This window comes from Coregonus clupeaformis, chromosome 26, assembly GCF_020615455.1.
Source record: "Coregonus clupeaformis isolate EN_2021a chromosome 26, ASM2061545v1, whole genome shotgun sequence".
Lineage (NCBI taxonomy): Eukaryota > Metazoa > Chordata > Actinopteri > Salmoniformes > Salmonidae > Coregonus > Coregonus clupeaformis.
This window is the reverse complement of record NC_059217.1, coordinates 38,703,511-38,710,007: the sequence shown is the minus strand read 5'-3', so window position 1 is coordinate 38,710,007 and position 6,497 is coordinate 38,703,511. Positions and strand designations below refer to the sequence as shown.

Below are 6,497 nucleotides of genomic sequence, written 5' to 3'. Positions count from 1 at the left end.
TTTCCCCCATTTCCGCTCGGCTGCCCGGAGCCTTGTTCTGTGAGCTCGCAATGAGTCATCAAGCCACGAAGCAGGAGGGGAGGACCGAGCCAGCCGGGAGGACAGGGGACATAGAGAGTCAAAAGATGCAGAAAGGGAGGAGAGGAGGGTTGAGGAGGCAGAATCAGGAGATCGGAGGGAGAAGGATTTAGCGGAGGGAAGAGATGATAGGATGGAAGAGAAGAGAGTAGCGGGAGAGAGAGAGCAAAGGTTGTGACGGCACATTACCATCTGAGTGGGGCAGAGTGAGTAGTGTTGGAGGAGAGCGAGAGAGAAAAGGATACAAAGTAGTGGTCGGAGACTTGGAGGGGAGTTGCAGTGAGATTAGTAGAAGAACAGCATCTAGTAAAGATGAGGTCAAGCGTATTGCCTGCCTTGTGAGTATGGGGGGACGGTGAGAGGGTGAGGTCAAAAGAGGAAAGGAGTGGAAAGAAGGAGGCAGAGAGAAATGAGTCAAAGGCAGACGTAGGGAGGTTAAAGTCACCCAGAACTGTGAGGGGTGAGCCATCCTCAGGAAAGGAACTTATCAAGGCGTTAAGCTCATTGATGAACTCTCCAAGGGAATCTGGAGGGCGATAAATGATAAGGATGTTAAGCTTGAATGGGCTAGTGACTGTGACAGCATGGAATTCAAATGAGGAGATAGACAGATGGGAGAGATGAGGATTCTTGTGCCACCGCCGCGCTGACCAGATGCTCTCGGGTTATGCGAGAACATGATCAGACGAGGAAAGAGCAGTAGGAGTAGCAGTGTTTTCTGCATGGAGAAGTGAAAGTCTGTTGTGTTTCATGGTTGGTGGTCGGGCACACTGAAATCTTTCACATTAAGAAGGAAGGATGATGTTTATGATGGTAAACAAAGGCATTTCCCCTCCCCCGATACCAGTTTGCCACTGGAGGGAACGCTCAAGGTCCTTGTATATCTTTGTAATGAGTGATTTTCAAGGCGGTAACACCAATGATATAAAACTTAGTGACACGTATTATATTTCTAAGAAAAAAGGTATTTAAATAGCCTTCTGTTATTATTGATCTATATAATATATTAAAAATGTTTACTTTCTAGCATTCAAAATAATATATGCTGTACATATCTCTAAATCCCCAAAATATGTCACTACAACTTTACTCATCACTACTGGGACAAGCCAATTTGCTTGCCCTAAGTACTGAAAACAATGCATAAACATAAATTTTTGCAGTATAAATTACTTGCGAGAGCATCATTGGCAGACACTTTGTTACACATCCCCCTCCCTTTAAGGCTCCTCTGGCAGATTGGAAGATTAGATATACAGAGGCTCTCTTTCTTTCACCATCACTCTTTCTCTCAGACTCCCTACATCCACAGCATCTCTGGCCTCACGCCTGTACCATTACCCATTAGCTTTGAGAGAGTGTTTGGAAGATTCAGTCGAAGAAAATCCTCACTAAGATCCAAGCATTTCTGACAAGGCCGTCATGAGTATCTTTGGGTACCGAAAAGAGCTGAAGAAGTATAAATCGGTGCATGAAGATGAGCTGTTGGACAGCCTGACGTCTTTGAAGCTCCAGGAGCTGGAGAAAGAGCTGACAGACATGGACCCAGACGACAACGTACCCATTGGGCTGAGGCTGAAAGACCAGACCACCAACACACCTTCTCCAGAGAGGTGCTGCTGAAATACTGGGAGGACGAGACATGCAAACTGCTGGAGGATGGGAGATCTGAATAATCCCCTGAACAGGTAAGAAAGGGGGTGGTATATGCAGGCTTGAACCAGAGAACAAATAGTTATTTAGATGTGTCAATTTCCGAGGGTTTCCAGACCAAACAAGATCAAGTTCAGACAAAACAATCTGAGATTAAAGGAAAATTCCACCCCAAAACTATCTTTTGGTATTTGCTTTATTAGTCCATTGTTGATATAGTCCCAAAATGCTTTGCATGTCAGCAATCACGTTTTCACCTCCCGAGTGGCGCAGTGGTCTAAGGCACTGCATCGCAGTGCTAGCTGTGTCACTAGAGTTCCTGGTTCGAATTCAGGCTCTGTCGTAGCCGGCCGCGACCGGGAGACCCATGGGGCGGCGCACAATTGGCCCAGGATAGGGGAGGGAATGGCCGGCAGGGATGTAGCTGAGTTGGTAGACCATGGCGTTTGCAACGCCAGGGTTGTGGGTTCGATTCCTACGGGGGGCCAGTATGAAAAATAATAAAAAATAATGTACCACTAACTGTAAGTCGCTCTGGATAAGAGCGTCTGCTAAAAATGACTAAAATGTAAAATAATATATAACTTTCAAAATGCATTTTGCATGAAGTGTGAAACAAAATATAGTTTTTGGGTGGAGTTTTCCTTTTAGGTAACATGTCCCACTTTACAACACTTTCCTATTTTGGATGGTGAAAAAACAACAACATATATTTTAATCAAACCATTAAGTATTTTAGATGTGACATGAAAAGGTTAATAATTTCATAATTACTTGTGAACTAGCAGGGACATCAGTGTCTCGCTGATTGAAATGGCCGATTACTTATCATCTGCATTACAGTCATTTTACAGAAACATTTTTTTTATGCAACCAACCTTTTTGAAAATAAAATGAAGACAGATTATGTTTTTATTCATATTTTTTGCCAATGATGGAAATCACAATAATTTGAGACTCAATATTTTAAATAAGACTGATTGAAGATTTAAATGCCAGATGTAAAGGAAAAGGTTATAGAACATTTGAAAGCATATATGCAAATGAAGCGTGCAAAACATTTATCATTGTATAAGAGTTTGAACAATATGCAGACTTTGCGTTCATTGCCCATTGAGTTATTTTCATATCAGTCGGTGGAAAACAATCTAAAAATACATTGTCTCAGAAATACCAGCTATTATGATTCTGTGTAAGCATAGAGTTCTGGAGGTATTTCCTCATTAAGTGGAATGTTAAGGCTGGACCTAATTTTCCACTCTGTTCTGATATTCAGGACAGCATGGAGGAGGGAAAGACTGATAAGAGCGAAGAGGAATGTGTGACAGAGAGTGACAGTGACGTCACCGAGTCTGAGGACAATGATGAGGAAGAGGAACGCCAAAATGGAAGGGAAGACAGCGATGCCGAGGCAGGTGAGGATGAGGATGAAGAGGAGAAGAACAAATGCAAACAGGAGCCTGTAGACAGAACGTTGTTGACCACCTGTCAAGAAACCAAGAGGATGGTTTAGGAAGTGGGGACTTGAGGACGACAACCACAGACCAAAACCTAAATGTGACTCCAGACAGACTCCATCGTGATTGACGAGGCACTTGAACGGATCCTTAGCGATGATCCCACGATGTGCGAGCTCAACCTCAAACAACAACATCGAAGACATCTCTCAGGAGACCTTGCTGCGTTTTTCAGAAGCTCTGAGCGCCAACACACACGTACGCGTTTTCAGCCTTTCCAACACCCGCGCCGATGACCGGGTTGCCTTCACCATCGCCAAGATGCTCAGAGAAAACTACTCCATCACCAACCTCAACATCGAGTCCAACGTTGTGTCTGGCTGCGGCATCTTGGCGCTGTTGGCATTGCTTCAACAAAACGGTACTCTGGTGGAGCTGCGCTTCCACAACCAGAGGCACATCTGCAGGGGACAGGTTGAGATGGAGATAGTTTGCCTTCTGAGGGACAACACCCTCCTCAAGCTGGGCTGCCAGGCCCCAGGATGACCGTCACCAGTATTCTGACCCGCAACCAGGACCGACAGAGGGCGATGCGGCTGCAGCAACAGAGGGAGCAAGGAAATCCTGAAGCAACAGTCCAGCCCAGGGATGATGCAGCTCCAACAGGCCTAGTTTCTAGATCACCTCCTTAAAACAAAAAAAATATCACCCTGGTCCTCTCCAATACATGCAGTCTGAGAGGAATACACCAACCAGGAAGATTGCAGAGATGATCAAACAACATGAAGGGAGCACAAAGTGTCAAACCCAAATTCAAGAGGGGCAAAAACGGGGCAAACGAGAATGAGAGCTCTGACATTCTCAAGGAGCTGTAGAATGCTCTGAAGCCTTCTTCGCGAAAGAAGAAAGACGACCCATCCTGGCCACTAACACCTCAGAGGTCGACCCGCGATGATCTGATGCCGGCTATTCGTGGCAGCAGCATTAGATCATTCAAAATGGTAAGTATGAAAGACGCACAAGCATCCAATCAGTGAACCAGTGACAGAAAAATTATATTAGCACATAAATGTAAAAGCTGAGAAAGCTCACTCGATCAAGCCTAATGGTGTTGTAAGTAGAAAAACAAAGTTTACTTTCATATAATACACTGGATAAACCTACTGGAGTGAACCCCAAATCAAAACCCAGTTGTACTTTCCATACAATGCTGCAAATAACCTCTTAACTGAAGGGAATTCTAAATGAGTGAAACTTTCTTGAAACACTCTTCCAAAAGTCATTAAACAGCCTTAGTGTAAACAGTGCTATCAACAGATGACAGCCTTTGTAACCCTGTGAATTCCTCAGACTTAATGCAGTTATAAATAGCTCGACATTTTCACCCCTGACTCGATAAGACTAATGGCTTAGAGCACTGATGCACACGGGTTGACAGTGTGCTAAGAGACCAAACAAACTACAGCATGGATCACCATGAGGCGGTCAGTTTAAAAATATGTTTGACAAGAAGAGTAAAAGAGGGAAATTATTAGACCAGAATAAAAGTTATAAAGTCCATGACCCCAAAGTTTAAAGAAAGGTACTGATTCTAATTCAAATAGGGTACAATTTGCAGTGAGATAAGAGGGTTGTGAACTGTTATGAATAAATGGTAAGATGTGTGGATCTCTCTTCACACTCAATGTGACCCCCACCAAAATCAGCACCGCTTACAAACAACTTAATGGTACACCAGCCAAGCTATTTCTCTCACCACGCCAACACTCTCTCTCTCTCTCCTGAAATACCCATCTACTTATTGCACAGATGGTTACATGGTATCCGTCAGTAGGACGTGTTGAGCTGTCACTGACTGACACATTCTTTGTTATTGCAGGTGAATCTCCAGCAAGATCTATGTTAATTTTTTCATGCAGGGAGAAAGGAATACCTGATCTGATTAAGAACAGTTCTGCACAAATACCGCACCCACTTAATAATGTATTTAAAAATATTAAACGTATCACTTTAAGGCTAAATATGAAAATACAATTGAATGAAAACATAATAATTTGTTTATATGTATTACTCTGAAACTTTCTGCTTCATTTTTACATATGATTATATATTTTTACATTTTGTTTGATATGTAAATATTTTTCTGTCATATAGTGAAAAAAACTATACTGGACTTGATTGCATATAGATTAAAGGCACAATCAGTAAGATTTCCTCCTGTTCAATGGTCATTTAAATTAATGATTTATACTCAGTGATTGATGGGTGGTGGGGAGGAGGGAGAAAAGAGCAAGTGAATTGTTCCCTTAAATGGTTGATACATCATCCCAATGTCATAATATTCATAATTTGAAAATACACAACCAGACATCAGTCGTTATAAATCTGTTATGTAATTCCTATGAAAGCAATGCAATTGTCTTTGACTCAGAGTTCATGTTTAGTGTTACCACTTCTTCTGTAACACCTGCTGCTCACTGTCAACCCCCACTGGGCAAAAACTGGTTGAATCCATGTTGTTTCCACGTCATTTCAACACAAAAATCAATGTGATGACGTTGAATCAACGTGGAAAACTGATTGGATTTGCAAAAAGTCATCAACGTAAGGGAATTTCGTAAATCTAATGACATGGTGAAATGTTTTGTTGATTTAACATTGAATCCTCGTTAGTGTGTAAATCAAAACTCGACGTTGAAATGACCCAGTGGGTCACTACAAAAGGGACAGCAGAAATGTGCTACATACATCACAGAAGTCTTAACTTCAAACTGTCTGAATCTAGGCAAATGGAAGATCCAAAAGATAAGCCTTGTCCCATCTTAGCCAGGATTGAAATTATTTGCAACAAAATTAGAACACATTAGTGCTATCTGTAACTGAATCACCTCTAATCCCACCTTGCTGCTTCGTGTGGATCTTGGAACTGTTCCAATTCATTCCAGTTAATTAAAAAATAAAAAATACTGGAATTTTGGTGCAGGTACAGCCAACTAGTGCAAAAAGAATATTGCGATTGTCAGAACGATACGATAGATTGTCAAAAATAATATCCCGATATGTAACTGTATCGAGTTTTTACCCCAATCACTAAGATGCACCACAGGGTGAATAGAACTAATGCATAGAATATAATATTGTCACTGTACAACTTCACTCAAGCAAAGTAATGCAGTTTAGTTAAGTAATCTACAAAAGGAACAACTATTGCCATCCTGTCAATCATAGGGATCTATTCAATCCACATTGCAGAAGTTCAGCTTTACAGCGTGATAAAAATGTAAAGGAAATGTTCCCGCTTTAGGGGAA

At 42.0% G+C, this 6,497-nt stretch overlaps 1 pseudogene; it reads left to right on the top strand.

The window, feature by feature from the left end:
* The first annotated feature begins 1,500 nt into the window (after positions 1 to 1,500).
* On the top strand, positions 1,501 to 4,209 carry LOC121540548 (annotated as a pseudogene).
* Positions 4,210 to 6,497: the final 2,288 nt, after the last annotated feature.